The following is a 22,367-nucleotide window of genomic DNA, read 5'->3' on the forward strand; positions in this document are numbered from 1 at the left end:
TCTTCCACATCCTGCTTGATTGGCTGGAGGTCTTGGCGCCAGGCATGTTTCAGATCCAAAGCCAGGGCAGACATATCACTCTTAGAAGCGCCAGGAGTGCCTGAAGTTCAGGATGACCTTTAAGAAGAACAACAGCTTCAGCAAGGGGAGGGAGGGATGAGGATAGTGGGTCGCCCTCCCCATCAGGTAAGCTGACATGATGAATAATTGGTGGAGAAGCAAGAGAACGCCAGGCCGATGCTCACCAGCATGGTCAGGCACCACATGAGTGGGCATTGCAGCAGGGTCAGGGTTGAGCTCAAGGTAGGTGGGCTCCTGGCCCCCAGCACCTCCAGAGGACAAGTCTTTGATGAGGGAAGTCCCTGCTCTTGTTCCATATCCCCTGGGGCTGGTTCACACATAGAGGGAGACAGCTGGGTGGTGGGAGAGCCCTCCGGGCTCCTAAAGAGCGAGGGGAAGCTCTGTGAGGGTGACAAAGGCAGCAGGGGAGGAGGGCAGCTCTAGGTCCAGTGGGGCAGCCAGTCAGTGTTTTTCTGTGCCCTTACCTCAGCTCCAGGAGGAGTGAGCTTGTGAGTCTCTGCATGCTCCATCCATCCCTCAGGGCTGGCAGAGGGGGAGAGCAGTAGTGAATGGCGTGTGGCAGGGGAGCCTTGCTGGGCCGCATGAGCCTGCTCTTCGACTATGTATGCATGTTGCGCTGAGGCGGCGGTCGGATCTTACTTCCCCCAGCAGGTCTGTCCAGTGTGCTGGGCTGACGGTTGGGTCCCTTGGGTGCCGGCATCCTCGTTGGGAGATCCAGCAGGGCCAGTAGATGCTTATGTTGCAGTGCAGCGCCCACATTGGCCACGCTCTGTCTGGTGACTGGGGGAGAAGGGGCGGGTGCAGCCTCTGCAGGAGGCTCCCGTGCCACCTTGGACTGCCCCGGCATCAGGCCCGGCTGCTCAGCGAGCCCCGCTAGTGGGCTGAAGAAGTTTGAAATCAGGACTAGAGGCTTCTGGGGTGGTCCCTGTGACTTGTGGCTTCTTCCTGACCTTGGGGCTCCCATGTAGCAGGCTGGATTCCCCTTGTGCATCGGCCGTGGAGACCATCTCCTCACATGGTAGGCCATGCCCCCTATATATTCACTTTTTAGTACACACAATACAAGTTACGTTTTAAGGGAAGGGAATATAAGGGGATTTAGTGCCCCGGGCCTTGTTACATGTTTAGTACCTTCAGACTAATTGATGTTATGACATAAACCATTTTTATAAAATGCTGAGTTTTTACACCAAATGCATTATTAATAACATTGTCTTATCGAATCTATACTAATTTGCTATATATTACATGCAATTTCTTGTTGTATTGTTCTTATTACTAATTCTTCTGAAAAAAAAACAATAAAAATCATTTTAAACGGAAATGGAATCCCTGCCTTCCCCTTGGGGGATTTGTGTGTTATTTATTTTATACCATGCACTTTATCCTGTTCCAGAGTGTTGGACCATCAGAATCTCTGTACGATCTTGCCAAAATAAAGGAATTTTAGCATGACTGCATATGCAAGGTTATACAAAAGTAGGTTTTGGTGCCCTTTTCTGCTACTATGGTAAATTATTTACATTTATAGTTTTTGAAGCTTTCTATTTTACTGTCACTTTCTAACATATGTATAGATTCCTTTTAGGTGTTTTTATCTGTCACTATACTGTATTTTATGTCAGATTGCTGTAAAGTTGTCATTCACACACTGGTGTACAAGCAACCTTTAGTCTGCTTATAGCAGGAAAGCTGTTCGCCTGCTATAAATTCACATAGCAATTGCAATTCAATAAGATCCCAAGTACAAAAATATAAGCAGCTCCAGTATAATGCAAACCACTCTTCGCCACATACATTTAAAAAAAAAGAAACGGATGAAATTACAGGTTCTCAACTATTATGACTATTGCATACACTTAAATTATCAATAGGTTCATTTTTTTACATACAGCTGATTCTTTTTGTTTCTGATTTTCCCTGCCTTGTATTTGATTTAAGATATCATTTTAGTATTTTCATTTCTGCAAGTGTTATTTAATTTTTAAATATAATTTATGGGTAAGAGCGTATAAATGTATAATAATAATTATTTTCTGATGACAAATAAATCTGACCTTTGTTATTATATTATTACTTCTATTTTTGGCATATTTTTATATATGTACTTTTTATTCTTACTGACTTTTACAGAAGGTGGAACAGTTGCATGTTAATGAAATTATTTATGCTTAAATGGAAGCCAGACTATCATCAGTCTGTGTGAAGCATATGGAACTATTGGAGAGCTGTTCCATCCCTTTTACTGGAGAGATGGCTTCATGGGACATCATGAATATCTAATTTTGAACGTATGTTTGTAGTAGTGCTGCCTGATATAATTTATACTATGTGTTATCCTGTGGATAGGTGATAAATTTATGGTAGTAAACCCTCAATTATTTTTCTTTTAGATGTCCCTTATGAAACCCAGCAACAGCGGGATCTAACATGTTCATACACAATTTTTTGTTGATGGGAAATCACCATCATTTTTTTTATTATTGTCTATGTAAATGATATTTAATTGTATGACTACATTTTGATTCATTTAATAACAAACACATTTTTTCCCCATGCACAGTAGGTTAAAAAAACACATGGAACAATCAAGAAGCATAAAAATAAATGTTTTTTTTTAAATAAAGTGGACAAAAACGTGTAAAAAAAATTCACTAACAGACATCTGAAAGATACAATTTTTTGACACATCTGATTAAATTTTTTAGCATATGCTTTTAATCCATCCGTTTCAACAAGATGTTCAACAGATACAAAAACAGTAAAGCTGGTCAATTACTGCTGGTTTATTTATTTATTTAATTAAATATTAATTCATAATTGCACAATCTATTACATAGAACTACTAACATTTTGTTTACAGCTTTAAAAATTATAAGGGGACATCCAATTTTCTGATAGACCTACAACAGCTTAGTCTAAGGCTAAGTCTCCACTTGGTTTTTTTGCTCTGCGTTTTTAGGGATTAAAAAAACGCCTGAAAATTGCCAGTGTAAGTGTCGTCATCATGCGTTTTTTCTTGCGTTTTTTCTGGCTTTTTTTTTAATTTGTGTGGAAATTGCACCTTGGCGTTTTTTTTTGGTACCCAAAATTTCTTGGGTACCAAAAAAAAAGGATGCAGCAGTGATGGAAATTTTTTATTAAACGCAATGTATATATTTTATAACCCAATTTTTATTATTTTTTAATAAAGTGTGTGTTTCACTTTTTTTTTTTATACATTTTTAAAAAAATTTATGTAGTACTACTACTCCCAGCATGGAACAGACTGTTCCATGCTGGGAGTGATAGTACCTGTACTATAGACATATCGCCCCAGGTGTCAGTTCTGAGACCCGATGCGATCGTCCATAATATAGCAGAGAAGCGAGCAGGTCCATACATCGCTCACCTCTCTGCACTATACTCCGGCCACTGATGTCAACAGAAATTCATATTTCCCACCCAGAGCTGTGATTGGCCGGATGGTTGCAGCCAATCACAGCTCTGAGGAAAAGATTAATGAATGAGTGGCCGGCCCGGAGTATAGTGCAAAGCAGGGATGCGAGCGATGTATACAGTCCAGCTCTGCTATAGACAGGACGATCACAGAGGGTGTCAGTAGTGACATCCACTGTGATGTGTCCTTAAGCAGGCACTACTACTCCCAACATGGATTACACTCTGCTCCATGCTGGGAGCTGTAGTACCTGTATTAATAGACAGATTGCAGCAAGTATAACTTCTGACACCCGCTGCGATCTGTCTATTAATGCAGGTACTACAGCTCCCAGCATGAGGCAGAGTCTACTCCATGTTGGGAGTAGTATTACCTGCAGTTATGGAAAGATCACAGTGGGTATCACTTCTGAAAGCCGCTGTGATCCTCCTGTATAATGTATAGATGCAGCGGCCGCTCCTCTATGGTCCCCTGCACTGCCATATATATACACATATTCCTATTTCCCACAGAGTTGTGATTGGATGGAACCATCTGACCAATCACAGCTCTCTGCGGGAAATATGAATAGGTGTATATATACAGCAGTGCAGGGGACCATAGAAGAGCGGCCGCCACATCTATATATTATACAGAAAGATCGCAGCGGGCGATCTGTCTATTAGTACAGGTAGTACTAGTCCCATCATGGAACAGTGTGTTCCATGCTGGGAGTAGTAGTACTAACTAAAAAAATGTAAAATATATCAAAAAAGTGAAAAACACACACACACAATACATTTTTGTAATTGTCGGCTACATTTTTATTTCCCCGCACACATAAATTGATCCCTGTTTAAAAAGTGATAGTTTTTTTTTCTCAATAATATACATTTCGTTAGATACAATTTTTTCCTTCACTACTGTATATTTTTTAACAAAAAATTTTAATGGTATCCTACGAAATTTTATTAAAAACAGCTAGCTACATCACTTTTTTGGATCGCTAAAGTTCAAAAAAGATTAAAAACTGCCTGCAAAAACGCCAAAGTTAAAATCCACATAGCGCTTTTCTTGGCGCTTTCTCACTCCCATAGACTTCTATTGGAGCAAAACGCCACGATTTTGACAAAAATAGCCGGTTTGAGGGAACTACAGCGTTTTTTTCAAAACGCCAAAGAGTGGGAAAGAAACGCAGAAAAAGTGAAAAAACGCCAAAAGGATTAAAAAAACGCCAAAGTGAAAAAGCGGAGTTCGAAATTTGCGACTTCTCATTGACTTACAGCTAACATCTGGCCGCAGCGTTTTTTGACCAAAAAAAGCCATGCGGCAGAATTGGCGTTTTTCTTTGCGTTTTGCAAAAAAAAAAAAAAAAAACAAGTGGAGACTTAGCCTCACGGCCTCACAACCTTTTAACACTCAAATCAAGAAGCTTTTATTTTAGCAAGAAAAAAGAGTACATAAGAACAGCTTCCAATATAGAAACACATACACAACCTTTTAATCTGAGTGATAATCTATCAGTGATCTGATTGGTCCTTGAAGTTTGCCTTTTATTGTTCTGCATGTGATTTGCAGTGCTGTAAATGTTTGACACAATCCCACTCTAGGCTTAATCCCTTAAATCTAGATTAGAGGTCCTTCAGAATCTTTGTAAAGCAGAGACTTTTCATTAAACTAGTTCAGGGAAAGCTCCGTAAGAAGAACACTGACTTTTTCCCATGGTCTCTCATGCCTCATATCTCATAACATCAAACAGCAGTGTGTGTAGATGGGACATACACAAGGTAGATCATTTATCTGATTTGTGTATATGGAAGTTTACTTTCACAACTTGCTAGTCTGAGGTGCTGCTAATGTACTACCAGCAGTATCTGTAGTGTAACATAGTATCAGGGCTGCCAAGTTGTAGCCCCAGTTTTGTAGCCCCAGTCTATCCTTTATAGGTGTTTCATAGGATAGCTGTGACAATTCTCTAGTCATTTCTACACAGATGTAAGCTCTGCTGCCACCAAGCTGTCACCACTAGCAATACAGGGTGATTCAAAGCCTCAGTATTCATAACCGAGAGGAGATAACTTAAATGTAGCAACGTGAAAAGTTTTATCTATACACTACAAATGGTCAAAATAATGTTCAATTGGTGACACGCCAGATGTCTAGGCGGTAGTCCAATTCCGTTCAGACAGATGCCAGCATGTCCTCTGATATGGACTCCACTGTTTGGTGATATGTTGTTCAGATCCTTGATGTAGCCTTACAAAAAAAAGTTGCAGGATGTTACATCTGACAATCTTGGAGGCCAGTGCAATATTGGCGATTGTTGTTTCCGGTGCAGGTGATCCTGGAAATGTGGAGGTGTACCATCCTGCTGATAGATTATGTTTGGCACATCTTCCTATTTAATACAAAGCCCATTTTCACCTTAACCCGTTGGGGACGGAAGGTTTCTCCGTTTTTGCACTTTCGCTTTTTCCTGCTTACCTTTTAAAAATCATAACCCTTTCAATTTTGCACCTAAAAATCCATATGATGGCTTATTTTTTGCACGACCAATTCTACTTTGTAATAACATCAGTCATTTTACCCAAAAATCTACGGGGAAACGGAAAAAAAATCATTGTGCGACAAAATTTAAGAAAAAACACAATTTTGTAACTTTTGGGGGTTTCTACACAGTAAATTTTTCGGTAAAAATTACACCTTAATCTTCATTCTGTAGGTCCATACGATTAAAATGATACCCTACTTATATAGGTTTGATTTTGTCGCACTTCTGGAAAAGATCATAACTACAACTTTTTTTTGCAGTGTTATAGCTCCCATAGGGGGCTATAACACTGCACACACTGATCTTTTACATTGATCAATGGTTTCTCATAGGAATCCATTGACCAATGATTCTGCCGCTTGACTGCTCATGCCTGGATCTCAGGCACTGAGCAGTCATTTGGCGATCGGACAGCGAGGAGGAAGGTAGAGGACCCTCCTGCTGTGTCCTATAGCTGTTCGGGATGCTGCGGCGAAACAGCCCACTGAGCTAGCCGGCAGTAGTTTACTTTCATTTTAGACGCGGCGTTCAACTTTGAACGCCACATCTAAAGGGTGAATAGCGTGCGGCACCATGATCAGTGGTTCCTTGCGACTTTTTGTTCTGACAGCGAGAAAAGCTAATTTTTTTCCCGCTTTTTTTTTTTTTGTAGAAAAACTATTTTGACTTGCAATGGTCAGAAATTTATGAAGTGCGACAGTCGCAAAAAACTCGCAGGGCATTAAAAAACCTACTAAATTTACTCCAGCTCAGACATGGAGCAGACAAAACCAATACCAAAGTAAAAAAAAATCAGTTGCTTCCTATAACCATCAATAAGCTTCTTACACCTCTCAACCTCTCTTATTGGAAGGGTGCCTTTTCCCAACAGTAATTTTAAGATCCCTCCACAGGTGTCCAATGGGATTTAGATCTGGACTAATTGCTGGCCACTTCAGAACTCTCCAGCGCTTTGTTGCCATCTATTTCTGGGTGCTTTATGATGTATGTTTGGGGTCATTGTCCTGCACGAAGACTCAAGATCTTGGACGCAAACCCAGCTTTCTGACACTGGGCTGTACAGTGTGACCCAAAATCCTCAGATTTCATGATGCCTTGCACACATTCAAGGCACCCAGTGCCAGAGGCAGCAAAACAACCCCAAAACATCATTGAACCTCCAACATATTTCACTGTAGGTACTGTGTTCTTTTCTTTGTAGGCCTCATTCTGTTTTTGGTAAACAGCAGAATGATGTGCTTTACCAAAAAGCTCTATCTTGGTCTCATCTGTCCACAAGATGTTTTTCCAGAAGGATTTTGGCTTACTCAAGTTCATTTTGGCAAAATGTAGTCTTGCTTTTTTATGTCTCTGTGTCAGCAGTGGGGTCCTCCTGGGTCTCCTGCCATAGCGTTTCATTTTATTTAAATGTCGACAGTTCGCGCTGACACTGCCACTGCAGTACAGCTTGAATATCTTTGGAACTTGTTTGGGGCTGCTTATCCGCCATCCGGACTATCCTATGTTGACACCTTTCATAAATTTTTCTCTTCCATTCATGCCCAGGGAGATTAGCTACAGTGCCTTGGGTTGCAAAGTTCTTGATAATGTTGCGCACTGTGGACAAAGGCAAATCTAGATCTCTGGAGATGGTCTTGTAACCTTGAGATTGTTGATATGTTTCCACAATTTTGGTTCTCAAGTTCTCAGACAGTTCTCTTCTCCTCTTTCTGTAGTCCATGCTTAGTGTGGCACACACAGACACACAATGCAAAGACTAAGTGAACTTCTCTCCTTTTTACCTGCTTTCAGGTGTGATTTTTATATTGCCCTCACCTGTTACTTGCCCCAGGTGAGTTTAAAGGAGCATCACATGCTTGAAACAATCTTATTTTTCCACAATTTTGAAAGGGTGCCAATAATTTTGTCCAGCCCATTTTTGGAGTTTGGTGTGACATTATGTCCAATTTGCTCTTTCCCTCCCTTTTTTGGTTTAGTTCCAATTCACACAAAGGAAATAAACATGTGTATAGCAAAACATGTGTTACTGCCATGACTGTAACTCTGCAGCACCAGGACAATTTTCCCAAAGAGATGCATCGGTACTGCCTAACAACCATAGGAGAGTATGAGAAGTAAGCACCTTTTACCCCTGTATGGACAGTGGATCACCTCGAGTTGCACTATAAGTCACATCAGTCAGAAACCCAGTCAACTGAGGTGCAGAAAGCAGTTTCCAGTAGCAAGCTTTGTATTATTAAAGAAGTATCATTTAAAAAAAAAAAAAAAAGTATCCCCTATCCAAATGATAGGGGATAAGTTTTAGATCATGGGGGGTCTGAGCACTGGGGCCCCCTGCGATCTCCTTCAGAGTGGCGCGTCACGACCCCTGCCCAAAACGGGGGCCGCCACGCCCCCTCTATATACCTCTATGGGAGAACCGAAGATTGACGAACGGCTCTCCCATAGAACTATATGGAGGGGGTGTGGCGGCCCCTGCTTCGTGTGGGGGTCATAATGCGCTGCTCTGAAGAAGAGCCGGGGCTCCAAACAGGAGATTGCGGGGCGCCCAAGCACTCATAACCCCCCGTGATCTAAAACCTATCCCCTATACTTTGGATAGGGGATACGTTTTTTTTTACATGATACTTCTCCTTTAAGACTGTGGCCCTATTACAGGAAGATTTGAACCTGCATTTCTTCAAACACATCTGGACCTTTTCCTTGCAGCTACTTTCTAGTCCATAAATGCCATCCAGTGGTCCGGAATTGGGCACCACAGCTCTTTTTCACACCAGTGTCCCCTGGCCCACAGCAAAAGGTTTTGAAAGGGACCACCATCACAGATTTCATAAAAATCCCAGACAAAATAGCACAGCATGCAACGCAATGTTGTCTGCTAAAATGTCATACACCATGACGATCTGAAATAAGGAAGAAAAAAAGGCACTCCAATGGTGAAGAATCACCAGACACGGGGTAAGGAAACAGGGAACGTTTCTTACCACAGATGGTTGTGTCAACCATACACAACAATGGAATGGGCATATGGAGGACACAGGATCCGGTCTGCAGTCTTCCCAGATATTAAGGTAGATTAAAAAAAACAGGTAACTTCAGGTGCAGGTGGGAATGCATGGGCGCTAACCTGGAACAAAGTTGAGAGGAAATAGAGAAAAAAATAGGTGACAGTCCTACTAGGCTAGAAGTGAAAAGTGAGAGAAAGAAAAGGAGTAAATAAAGAGATTAAGAGAGAGTTTCCAATAATAAAATGACATTAATTTAGATACACTTGATGGAGTGAGGTCCTTAGGAGGGCCCTTGCTTCGGACTATTCACAAAGATATAATAAAAATGATGGTATACAATATAAACTTTAAGAACTGTACTGAAAGTTCATATAAAAACAATGCTTAATAGTAATACCCCTTTGGACATGTTAAAACAGGACACGGAGATTTAGAAAGTCTTTGCACTATAATATGCGCTATGAATACTGTAAATGTGGATATGCCCTCCGCTACTGGAGATGAATTAGATTTAGTCAATATCTTGGCAGGGACGGCGCCGTGTCGGCATATGTTAGATAGCAGTTGATACTGCTTAGTAGCAGCGTTTGGCAGCGCTGGATGCCCCGTTTGGAGCCCACTCTACCCTGACGGCACAAACTAGACGGGGGTTAAAGCTGATTGTCCACAGTTTTGTACTAGATTATTGTAATCCTAAACTGTCACGCCCCCTCACATAGACTTGCATTGAGGGGCGGGGTGTGACGTCACACGGAGGCAGGGTCGTGACGTCACGATCTTCTGTCCCGGTGGTCGAGATGGACTCAGCCTGAGGATCTCCAGCGGTTCCGGAAGCCGCTACAGGTGAGTGCTGCATGGTAGATCCAGGGGGTCCCCAGCAGCGGGACCCCGGCGATCTGACATCTTATCCCCTTTCCTTTGGATAGGGGATAATATGTCTAGGGGCGGAGTACCCCTTTAACTTGTGGCTCTGCTGCGCTTTAACTTCTGTGGGATTAAAAGACTCAGCATTACCCACTTGGCTCCTGTGAGAATTAAGTGCACTACCAAGTTAGTGCCAGCTGGCTGACTTTTACGGGTGCTCTCTGGTATAGAGGTTCCCTGTCTGTATTGCAGTGTGGAAATGCATTATTTAGTTTTCTTTTTGCAAACTCAGAGATTTTGTAGTCATCATGGCGGTTTGGGGTGGAGTGAGATGGGAAAAGAAAATAACTCCTGAGGGGGTATTAACACTAATATTTGATCCACCGAATTTGAAGCTGCAGATTTTATGCTGCAGATTTCAATGTAAACTAATTGAACACAGCTCCAAATCTGCATTTTCAAATCCTGTGCATCAAATATGCACAGGGTACTGTACATGGTACTGTACTTCTGACGGCCAAATCAAATGGCAATTTCTCTTTACTGATTCTCTTGGACCTGTCTGCGGCTTTTGACACTGTGGATCACCAACTCCTCCTCAGTAGTCTCCGCTCCATCGGTCTCAAGGACTCTGCTCTCACCTGGTTTTCCTCCTATCTCTCTGGCCGCTCCTTTAGCGTCTCATTTTCTGGCTCTACTTCTTCTCCTCTTCCCCTTGCTGTTGGGGTTCCCCAGGGATCGGTCCTGGGTCCTCTACTCTTTTCACTCTATACATCCCCCATTGGAAAAAAAAACAGTAGATTTGGTTTCCAGTACCACCTCTACGCTGATGACACCCAACTCTATACCTCCTCCGCCAACATCACCCCTGCACTCCTACAGAATACCAGTGACTGTCTCTCTGCCGTCTCAGACATCATGTCCTCTTTATATCTGAAACTAAATTTTTCTAAAACAGAACTTCTTGTCTTTTCTCCATCAACTGATACTGTACCTAACCTTGACATTTCCATCTCGGTATGTGGGACTACCATAACTCCCGGGCAGCAGGCTCGCTGTCTTGGAGTTATACTTGACTCTGATCTGTCTTTCACTCCCCATATTCAGTCTCTTTCACGTTCTTGTCACCTGCATCTCAAAAACATTTCCAGAATCCGCCCGTTTCTCACTACTGAAACTGCTAAAACTCTCATTATTGCTTTGATTCACTCCCGCCTCGACTACTGTAATTCTTTACTAATAGGCCTTCCTTTCTCCAAACTCTCTCCTCTCCAGTCCATCCTTAATGCCGCAGCCAGACTCATCTTCCTCTCAAGCCGCTACACTGACGCCTCCTCCCTGTGCCAGTCACTACACTGGTTACCAATTCAGTCCAGAATACAGTACAAAATCCTCAGTCTCACACACAAAGCTCTCCACAATGCTGCACCTCCCTACATCTCCTCTCTCATCTCTGTCTACCATCCTACACATTCTCTCCGATCTGCTAATGATCTCACACTAACATGTTCTATAATCCGAACTTCTCACTCCTGTCTCCAAGACTTCACTCGTGCTGCACCGGTTCTCTGGAATGCTATCCCTCAAACCCTCAGACTTAACAACAACATCCATAGTTTCAAACGTGGCCTAAAAACACATCTCTTCAGACAGGCCTATAACATTCTCTAATTGGCCTCAACATATCCTCAACATATCCCCACACCTCTTGTTTGAATAGTTATTGTGTAATATTATGTCTCATACTTGTCTTTGTTTGTACCTCATAATTGTAAGTGCTGCGGAATCTGTAGGCGCTATATAAATAAATAAAATAAATAAAATAATAGATTGCACCTGGGGACCGGAGCAGGGCACAGCAGGAGCGCTGGAGGCGAGTACAGTTTTTTTTTTTTTTATGTAGTATGGGCATTCTTCTAATGCCTCCCTATTACATCCTCATCCTGTATTATATTCACAGGGCTGTACTCACTATTCTGCTGGTGAGGTCACTGTGCACATACATTACATTACTTATCCTGTACTCATCCTGAGTTATATTCTGTAGATCTTTTATTTAAAAATATAAAACACTACAATAATTATAAATGACACCATAACAATAATACAGACAACATACAATATATACTAATGAGTCAAGTAATGAGTCCATATAAGTCCTTAAATGTCCATCAAAGTATTTCCTGGTCCAGCCACATTCTCACCAAACACACCACTATAATAACCCCACAAATGTAAACTACTAAACACTACTTAAAGGGGTATTCCAGGCCAAAACTTTTTTTTATATATCAACTGGCTCCGGAAAGTTAAACAGATTTGTAAATTACTTCTATTAAAAAATCTTAATCCTTCAAATAGTTATTAGCTTCTGAAGTTGAGTTGTTGTTTTCTGTCTAACTGCTTTCTGATGACTCACGTCCCGGGACGTGACATCATCATTGAGCAGTTAGACAGAAAATTTCAGAAGCTAATAACTATTGGAAGGATTAAGATTTTTTAATAGAAGTAATTTATAAATCTGTTTAACTTTCCGAAGCCAGTTTATATATATAAAAAAGGGTTTTGCCTGGAATACCCCTTTAATAATAATAATAATAATAATAATAACAACAACAAATAATAATAATAATTCTAACCTTAATACTAATAATAAACTAAAAACCCCTTGCCCAGTTGCATTTTTCTCATCCAAAATAAGTAAATAAATTATAAATAATTAATTGGTGTCACAAACCACCAAAACACCACAAACGGAAAATACAATTTTTTTTTTTTTTTGCCCTGAGCCCCCAGTACATGATAACAGACGTCCATTAACCAGTCCAGGATTTTTTTGGTATATATATATATATATATATATATATATAGTACCATAGAAACCCCACTCCCCCTTTTACCCACCGCCCAACCTGAACTAAACCCCAACACAATGTGATGAACCAACCCCTAGAAACAAATAATATGCTAATATATACAAACATTACATATATAAACACTAAATATATATAAATACACAAACAGAAATATATACAAAAATAGTACAAACTATACAAACCAAACAACAATGAGGCTTTACAGCCACACAAAGCCCAAGTTCAGCGCCTGCAAGCCCTATATTACCATATACCTACAGCACAAAGCAAAAAGACTAATGTACCTACAGCACAAAACAAAAAGACTAATGTGCCAGCATCAGCCCACTACCAGGGGGAGACTACAGGCTAAGGCACTTTAAAGGCAGAGCCCCTCCACAGACGAGAAGCCCTGCCAGCACCCAGCCTCTCATACTCCAGAGAACGCACCTTCATGTTCCTAACCACCTCACCCACAGGGAGGATCTTACGCTGCGTCGATGCTAAACACTGTGCGTTCCATGTAGTACCTGACCACTGAGCTAACTAGGAATAAAATGCTCCAGTCCCAGCCTCCAAGGTTTCTGAATGTCCCATAGGCCCATTCCACATTCCAACCAATGGAAGCGCACACCCTGTTGTAAACCTCTGTGTTAAAGGGACAATGAAGCAGAAAATGCTCCATGCTTTCCAGCATGCCTCCACACTCCTCGCGGGGACATCCCCGGTCCTCAGAGCTCCTGCACTTCAGATTGTCCTTCACACACAGTTTCCCATGGAAGCAGCGCCAAGTCAAGTCCCAAAACTTCAATGGGATCCTGATAGAATTCAAAAGCCCTAAACCAACCTCAGGATCTCAACTTGGGCAATCCTTGAGCGCCAATGGCCTCTGAAAATGAGTAGACAGGACCCTCTTGTCAAGGAATTTCCCCACATCCCCAGACCCCACGACGAATAACCTTCAGAACTGGGGTAGCATAAGCCGGGAGATGCCCATGTGGTGTGCGAAGATCCTTCACTTGCCCTCCTGTCTCCCATTCCTGGAAGAAAGGCCGAAACCATACCCTACAGATGGATACCCACGGAGGAGCCCTCTCTTTCCAGAGGTTTGCAATATTGGTCTTAAGAAAAGTATTCACTAAGAATACTACGGGGTTGACCATACACAACCCCCCTAGTCTCCTCGTACGGTAAGTAACCTCCCTCTTAACTAGGTTCAGTCTATTCCCCCATAACATTTAGAAGAACACACTGTAGACCCGGATCCAGAGAGGTTCTGGCAACAAGCATACACTGCCCAGATATAAAAGCAAAGGGAGCAGGAATGTTTTGATAAGGGTCAAAGACCAACCCTTCCACTGATCCACCTACTGAGCGGCGATCTTAAGCCTGCTGTCCCAGTTTTGTTTGGAGTAATCTCCTTGGCCAAATTCGATGCCCAGGACTTTTGCAGATTCCTGGGGCTCTGGAAGGGCGTCCGGGAGATCAAAACCAGGATCCCTCCCCCCAGCCAGAGACTGTCATACTTATCCTGATTTATCTTGGACCCGGATGCCTCCGAGTAGCGGTCCACCTCTGACATCACCCATTGGCCTTCCTCTTGTGAGGAGACAAACACGGTGACATCATCAGCATATGCTACCGCCCTTAGAGCCGAATCTGGCACCGTCAGGTCCATTCTCCCCGCACCCCCGCCAACGGTCCACAATCAATCCTCCTAAGGAAAGGATCAATTGCAAACACATACAGCAACGGGCTCATAGGAAAACCCTGAAGGACGCCAGACCCAACCTCAAAAGAACTGCCAATCCAACCATTTACAAGTGGGAAACTCTCTGTCCCTACATACAAGGTTTTAAGCCAATCAACAAACCCCCCCCCCCCCCCCCCCCGGCAGGCCATATCTCAGAAGAACAGACCAGAGGTACTCATGGTTAACCCGATCAAATGCTTTTGCCTGATCCAAGGACAGCAAGTACCCCTTCCAGTGGCCAGCAATGCTCCACTGCCTCTCGGACACTGAGCACAGCACTAAATGTACTGCGGCCCGGAACAGAGCAATGCTGAGTCCCCGAAAGGGGCCAGGGTGCAAACTTCACCAGCCGATTAAACAGCACTTTAGCCAGTATCTTTCTGTCCTCATTGAAAAGTGCTATGGGACGCCAATTCTCAATGAGGGACGGGTCTTTACCCTTTGACAAGATGATCAGTGCTGACCTCCTCATTGACTTCGGCAGAGTGCCCGAGGAAAGACACTCATTAAATACCTCAGGCAAGAGGGGAACCAAAGTGTCTATAAAGGTCTTATAGAAATCAGATGTTAAGCCATCTGGACCGGGTGACTTCTTGAGGGCAAGTCCATCAATCGCCATCCTGACTTCCTCTTCCTGGATCATCTCTGTCATCTCTGAACCTACTCCTGGTAGGCCGAGAAAGCTGATATCTTATCTCGATCTAGATCCTTCCTTCCCAAGAGGTGCGAGTAAAAGGATCTCACAACCCCCAGGATCCCTGATCTGGACCTTTTCAAGGAACCCATACTATCATTCAGTCCTGAGACTACTTTACTATTCACTGACATCTTGCAGTTCCTGTAAGGGTCGCGCAAGTGGTACTTCCCGTAATCCCTCTCAAAAACCAAAGATGCGCATCTGTCGTACTGGCACTTCATCAGCAAAGACTTTACTCTGGAGATTTCCTCTCAGCTACATTCAGTCGAGACAAGGTGCTCAAGTTTCTTCCTCAGGCCCTGGTACAAGCGGTACCTGTTTAGGCTTCTGAGGCCTGAGAGCTGGCGGAAGAATCTCGCAACCCTTTTTTTTTAAGATCTCCCACCACTCTGACTTACTGCTACAAAGGCCCAGCAATGGTGCCTGGCTCTGGAGAAAATCCTCAAAAGGACTGTCTTATCTCCGATTCTTCCAAGAGAGACAAATTGAGCTTCCAATAGCCTCTGCCCATCTGGGGGGCCTCTGTAACATTCAGAGAAAACAAAATTAAACAGTGGTCGGAGAACTCCACCTCAACAACAGACACTGCTGAAGAGATGGCTTCCTCCTTTAAATAAAGCCTGTCTATTCTGGACCTACAACTACCCCTATGATAGGTGAATCCCACATGACCTGGGGTGTGCCGGATGTGGACATCCACCAGGCAAGCCTCACTCGCTATGCTATTAAGGGCGACGGTATCATAAGTCAGCTGGTCTCTGGAACCTCCCCTGTCTTGGGGGCTCGTGACAGCATGAAAGTCCCCTCCAAAGACCACCCGCTGACTTGTAAAAAGATAGGGCTTGGTCCTCATAAAGAGACACTTCCGGTCCTCGATGGCGGCACCCTCGCCGTTGATGCTGGCGTCCATTAATGTTGCCAGCATTAAGTCAGATATGGCTCGATTTGCGGCTTTTGATTTTTTTTAGCCGTATGAATGCCGACATTTTATTTTTGTGAAGTTCTTGTCCATTCATCTAAAATCAGGCACCTCCCCATTTCTAACTCGATAACCCGTTGGCATTCTACCACTGCGGTAAAAAGGACCGTCACTCCGCTATACAGCTCTACTGCAAGAGACCAGTAGGAGGGCCCATGCCTTCACTCCCTTCTGGCTTTTAATATAGATGACATATCTGTTAACCTGGTCTCCTGCAAAAATAAAATGTTGGCATTCATATGGTTAAAAAAATCAAAAGCCGCAAATCGAGCCGTATCTGACTTAATGCTGGCGACATTAATGGACACCAGCATCAACGGCGAGGGTGCCGCCATCGAGGACCAGAAGTGTCTCTTTATGAAGATCAAGCCTTATCTTTTTACCTAGTCGGCAGGTGGTCTTTGGAGGGGACTTTAATGCTGTCACGAGGCCCCAAGACCGGGGAGGTTCTAGAGACAAGCTGACTTATGATAGCGTCACCCTTAATAGCATAGTGAGTGAGGCTCGCCTGGTGGATGTCCACATCTAGCACACCTCAGGTCACGCAGGATTCACCTATCATAGGGGTAGTTGTAGGTCCAGCTTTCTTTTTCACATTTCCCTTCTCACCCTCCACATCAGAAGAACTCTTCACCCTCTTGAGAGATACTGAAGTATCCATCACACCAAACACATTTTTACTTTCCTCGTCTCCTGATTCCAGGCCAGTCCCTTCCCCCGAGGACATAACCTCCTCAGGAGAAGAGGACTCGGCGCCCCCCGGAAGCCCCACCGTCACCTTCAGGACCTCACCCTCAGCCTCCCCTTCCGAAAAGGAAGAGATGTCCTTGAGGGGTTGGAATCGATTAGAAAGGCCAATCAGATGGGAGTCAGTTTTGCCTTCCTTTGGCACCTGAACCAGGGTGGGAGAAGATCCTAAATCTCCCCTTTTTCTACTTGTACTCTTCTTTCGTGTCTCCTTCTGTCATCCCTCATCATCCTCCTCCACACTATCTGAGGAGATGGCACCTTCCTCATTCTGGATCGTCCTGACCTCCTTATCCAGCTCATCATTCCTCAGGGTCTCAGCAGCAAGGTTAGCAAGGTTAGCCTCTGGGACAGTATTAGAGGTCGTCCCGGTAACCCAGGCTTTCCCCATCACCCTATCCCTTTGGAGTTTATCAAGATGTCTTAGTTGGTCTGGTGTCTTAGTTTCTTGCTTTTCCTCACTGACCCCTCATTTCCCTCACCTCTGCTAGTCCCCTCCCCAGCAGATTCTGGCTCGTGATCTTCATTTGCTGGGGCCACATTAGCGAAAGAACGAGGACAACGACTGAATGGGTGACCTAAGTCCCCACACAGGTGACACCTAATCTCTGCACAAGATGTGGCAAGATGGCCTACACCCCCACACAAGGCACATTTCTGTACCGTACAGTTTGCACTGAAGTGTGTGGGGTCGCCACACCTGTGACAGAGCTTCGGCTGACCTCAGTAGAAAATCTGGATATGATCCATACTGAGAAAGGCAGAGGATGGAATCTGGGTAACTGTATCTCCTGAACGCTTAAGTTTTACCAAAAAGTCCAGGCTCCTGACCAGATGCCAAACTCGTCCCTGTTCTTCTGGGGAACTCCCATGACCTTCCTATACCGTCCTAACCAGGTGATGATGTCCATACAAGAGAGTGATTTGTTATGGGTCAAAAAGGTCACTCTTGATTTTCTTTTGACGAGACAATGCCTGCACAGCAAAGTCTCGCCAGCCAGGCTCATTCTTTACCAATTCATAGTTCGACCAGAAAAGCTCAAGCCCCTCCAGCCGAAAAAAACCGATATCGAATTCAGGAGAACCATAGGGATGTATCAAGACGTAGATATCAACTGCCTTAAAGCCTATCTTTAGCAAGAGCTCAACCACTTTGGTCCTTGATGGATACATATCTTTGCCCTGCCACCGAAGATGAACCACATTCCTATGGTTATTACCTGGCCCGGCTGTTGGGAGGGACCACATAGTATCCCCCTCTTTCCTCTCAGAAGGCAGAGAGACCATGCCTCTCCATCCAGAATGACAAATCAACTGCTCTACCCTCTACATTGATCGACCTTTCCCCCTTTTTCAGAGCTTCCAGGAGACATTGCAATAAACTGTCCCTAGTCAGGACACGAGGAAAGTATCCAACTACCCACAGCAGTGACATTTGCATAACTCCTAGGGTCTGTCACCACTGGGGGGCAACCGGACCAGAACCTACACCACTATTTTTAACAATACCCTCATACCCAGTCACATTACCATCACCCCCAATAACATTATCTCTAATTATTTCACCACCCTCAATGACAACATCCCATCCACCCCCAATAACATGGTCCCCAACAAAAAAATTTCTAGCCCCATCACCACCACCCCCAACAAGAGCAACACCACCACCTCCCCCAAAAACACTTTCCCTGGTAACATCAACTTCCATCCTCTCCCCAGTCATACACTCCACACCCCAATTTACCTTCTCATTCACACTGGCTGGACCAGAAACAGATAAACTGGCAGCAGCAGATGATGATAATGATGAATTCTCAGTCCGTTTTGCCTCGGCATCATGGGGCACTAGGGCTGGGACAACCTCCGCTGGCCCTTTAAAGGACCAGGCAGCATGCTTACCCAGTCTAGAGGAGGCCCCAGCCCTGTTCTTATTAGTGCCCTCTGCCTCATCAGCAATTTCTCCAATCCTATCAGGGCGCCGCTGATCAATGGGATCAGCGGCGCCAATGCAAAACAATATTTTTCCCTTACTGTCTGGCCTTTCGGCCGATGTCTTCTCTGCTCCATCCCTTCTACTGCAAACAGGCATGGAGCTCTGCGCCCTTTTAGTACCTGTACTCTCCCCGCACCTTTGCACCGAGTCCACCACAGAACACGGGCTGGGCTGGGTAACGGGGCTCGCACATTAAGCTGACCCAGCGGCCTATTCAGGGTTTACAGGGAGGGGGGTGTAGATGTAGCTCACCACTTCTTGCTGCTTTGGCTTGGTCTTCTTTTTCTTCTTCTTACCCCCACGTGCCTCATCTGGGAATTAATTTCCAAATACCAGGTTCTGAAGACACACTGGGGATTTCAGCATTGTGTGTGCAATTTTCTGGGCTTTCCTCGGGTGCAAAAGGAGCTAGCTACCGCTCTGATATTATGTATTTAGTGCTATTGGGGTGAAGGGTGAACCTAACTACTATATGGAGCACAGACAAAAACTACAACTGTGTTGAGGCACAAATGAGGCATTAATGTGTAGGGGGGAAAAAGGGCATCATTAGTATGTGAGGCAGAAAGGAAAGCATTAATGTATATGATGCACAAAGGGGGGAACTATCAGTTAATGTGGGCACAAAGGGGGGGAGGTCCTATTACTGTTTGAGGCACTAAGAGAAACACTATTACTCTGTGGGCCCAAAATGGTCATTATAACTGTGTGTGACCCAAAAGAGACACTAATTCTGTATGAGTCACCAAGGGGGTACTATTACTGTGTAGGGAACCAAAGGGGACATTATTATTTTTTTCGGGGACATTACACTCCTATCTGTTATCTCCTTGGTCCCCTTAAAGGGGTATTCTGACCATAGACATCTTATTCCCTATCCAAAGGATAGGGGATAAGATGTCTGATCGCGGGGGTCCCTCCCATAGACATGAAAGGAGGGGGCGTGGAGTGACATCACCTCTCCAGTCCCGGAAACACAGAGGTTTCCAAGACTGGAGCAGCAGTCCGACATAGCATTGGGGGGGGGGGGGGGGGGGGGTATGCAGTGGTGGGGATAAGATGATATGGTCGGAATACGTAGCTCTGTGATTGCTTAAGGCTCCCTTTGGCAGCCCTTAGCAAGTATCACCTGAATTTTATTTACATTACTTCTTATTAATATCCCCAAATAGTAGCATGTGTTTCTACAAAGAGTCTTCAGAAATCATCTAGTGCCACCAAGTGTTTAAAATAGAATATTACAGCTGTGCAAATATGAACAGTTACATGAATACAGAATAATACATGGTAAAAATTGTCATATTCACCAGTACTTTAATTCCTCTGTATGAACAATAAGAACAGTCTTTTTTTCAATGTTCCCTCAAAGTCATTGTAGCTAGTGAGTGGGACAGTAAGGGTAGGGCCACATGTAGTATAAATGATACACAAAATCCTTAGCCTTCTTAGACCAAAATTGCGAAATAAAATCAAAAGAAAATTTTGAAATGGATTTGTTGTGGATTTTCTGATGGGGATTTTATTGTGGATTATGCAAATTAAAAAGAAAAAAAGTATTCACAAATAAACATTTGTTGTCTGTTGTGCTGATTCACAGCGTTTTGGAAGGAAAATCGATAGCACTGTTTATTTCTTACAGTTTCTGTCTTCCCTATTGAGGTCACTTGGGAAAATCTGCAGTATTTTTGACACAAAACTTGACATGCTGCGGATATGAGAACTGCCATACACTGTGCCCCCTAAAAAAAATAGTTCCCTATACTGTGCCCCTGAAAACAATATTCCCACACATTCTGACTCCTATTACATTGCTGCCACATAATATGCTCCTGTGAACATAATAATGCCAGAAGAAATATCCTCTAAAAACAATAGTGACACACTGTGCCTCTTGAAAACAACATTACACATTATCCCCCTAGAAATGGTCCAACACTGTGCCTCCTGAAACAAGTAATACAATATATTTGTCCCACTATGTGGTCCTGTACAGTAAGATTATTCCTTATAAGATACAGTCATGGCCGTAAATGTTGGCATCCCTGAAGTTTTTCAAGAAAATTAAGTATTTCTCACAGAAAAGGATTGCAGTAACATATTTTTCTATACACATGTTTATTCACTTTGTGTGCATTGGAACTAAACCTAAAAAAATTGGAGGAAAAAAGCTAATTTGATATAATGTCACATCAAACTCCAAAAAATGGTCTGGACAAAATTATTGGCACCCTTAACTTAATATTTGGTTGCACACCCTTTGGAAAAAATAACTGAAATCAGTCGCTTCCTATAACCATCAATAAGCTTCTTACACCTCTCAGCCGGAGTGTTGGACCACTCTTCCTTTGCAAACTGCTCCAGGTCTCTATTATTGGAAGGGCGCCTTTTCCCAACAGCAATTTTAAGATCTCTCCTCAGGTGTTCAATGGGATCTAGATCTGGACTCATTGCTGGCCCCTTTATAACTCTCCAGCGCTTTGTTACCATCCATTTCTGGGTGCTTTTTGGTGTATGTTTGGTGTCATTGGGGGAAATTTATCAAAACCTGTGCAGAGGAAGAGTGGTGCAGTTGGCCATAGCAACCAATCAGATCACTTCTTTAATTTTTAAAGAGGCCTGTGAAAAATGAAAGAAGCGATCTGATTAGTTGCTATGGGCAACTGCACCACTCTTCCTCTGCACAGGTTTTGATAAATGTCTCCCTTTGTTCTGCTGGAAGACCCAAGATCTCGGACGCAAACCCAGCTTTCTGACACTGGGCTGTACGGCACGACCCAAAATCCACTGGTAATCCTCAGATTTCATGATGCCTTGCACACATTCAACTTTGCTGGATTTTATGGAACACTTTAATGGGGTCTGGCCTGAGCTCAACTTAACTATGACATTGAGCCTGAACACAGTGAATTTTTTAGATACTACTGTTAGTATAGACATAACCGGCCTTTTATCTAATGACATATATCAAGAGCACAGATAAAAATAGTATTTTACACTATTAAAGCAATAATGCACACACAACCAAATGTGCTATCCCTAAATCTCAATATCAGAGAGTTAGGCGTATTGTATCAAACCCCGAGATACGTGAAGTGAGAATACAGGATATGAGACAGAAGTTCATCAATAGAAGCTTTCCTCTTACACTATTACAAAAAGCTGAAAGAGAGTCCTTATTAGATAGGATACCGAAAGTAGAGCAACCACGTATGTACTTTGTTCACAAGTTTCACCCTTTTAATCACAGGATTGATGCAGTGGTACGCAAACATTGGCATATTTTAAAGGAGGCTTATTCGGATATTAGAGAATTAAGTGACTTACCTATTTGCTGCAATAAGAAAGCTCCAAATATTAGGAACAAATTAGTAAAAGCAGATATTGGGAGTCAGATTAAAAGATCGCATCAACATTTTATATC

At 43.4% G+C, this 22,367-nt stretch overlaps 1 protein-coding gene across 2 annotated transcripts in view; it reads left to right on the plus strand.

Annotated features, from left to right (window-relative positions):
* The window catches only part of AFG1L (AFG1 like ATPase), a 198,610-nt gene that overhangs the window by 163,624 nt on the left and 12,619 nt on the right, over positions 1-22,367 (plus strand). Inside the window, exons 14-15 of one of the 2 annotated variants that reach the window (XR_008891303.1) lie at positions 2,215-2,372; positions 2,475-2,697. The gene's annotated coding sequence lies outside the window, so the exon portion shown is untranslated. Of the gene's footprint in view, positions 1-2,214; positions 2,373-2,474; positions 2,698-22,367 lie in introns of those variants that run through there. The other variant, XR_008891304.1, reaches the window with a different exon arrangement.

The sequence above is a fragment of the Hyla sarda genome, chromosome 3 (genome assembly GCF_029499605.1).
Source record: "Hyla sarda isolate aHylSar1 chromosome 3, aHylSar1.hap1, whole genome shotgun sequence".
Lineage (NCBI taxonomy): Eukaryota > Metazoa > Chordata > Amphibia > Anura > Hylidae > Hyla > Hyla sarda.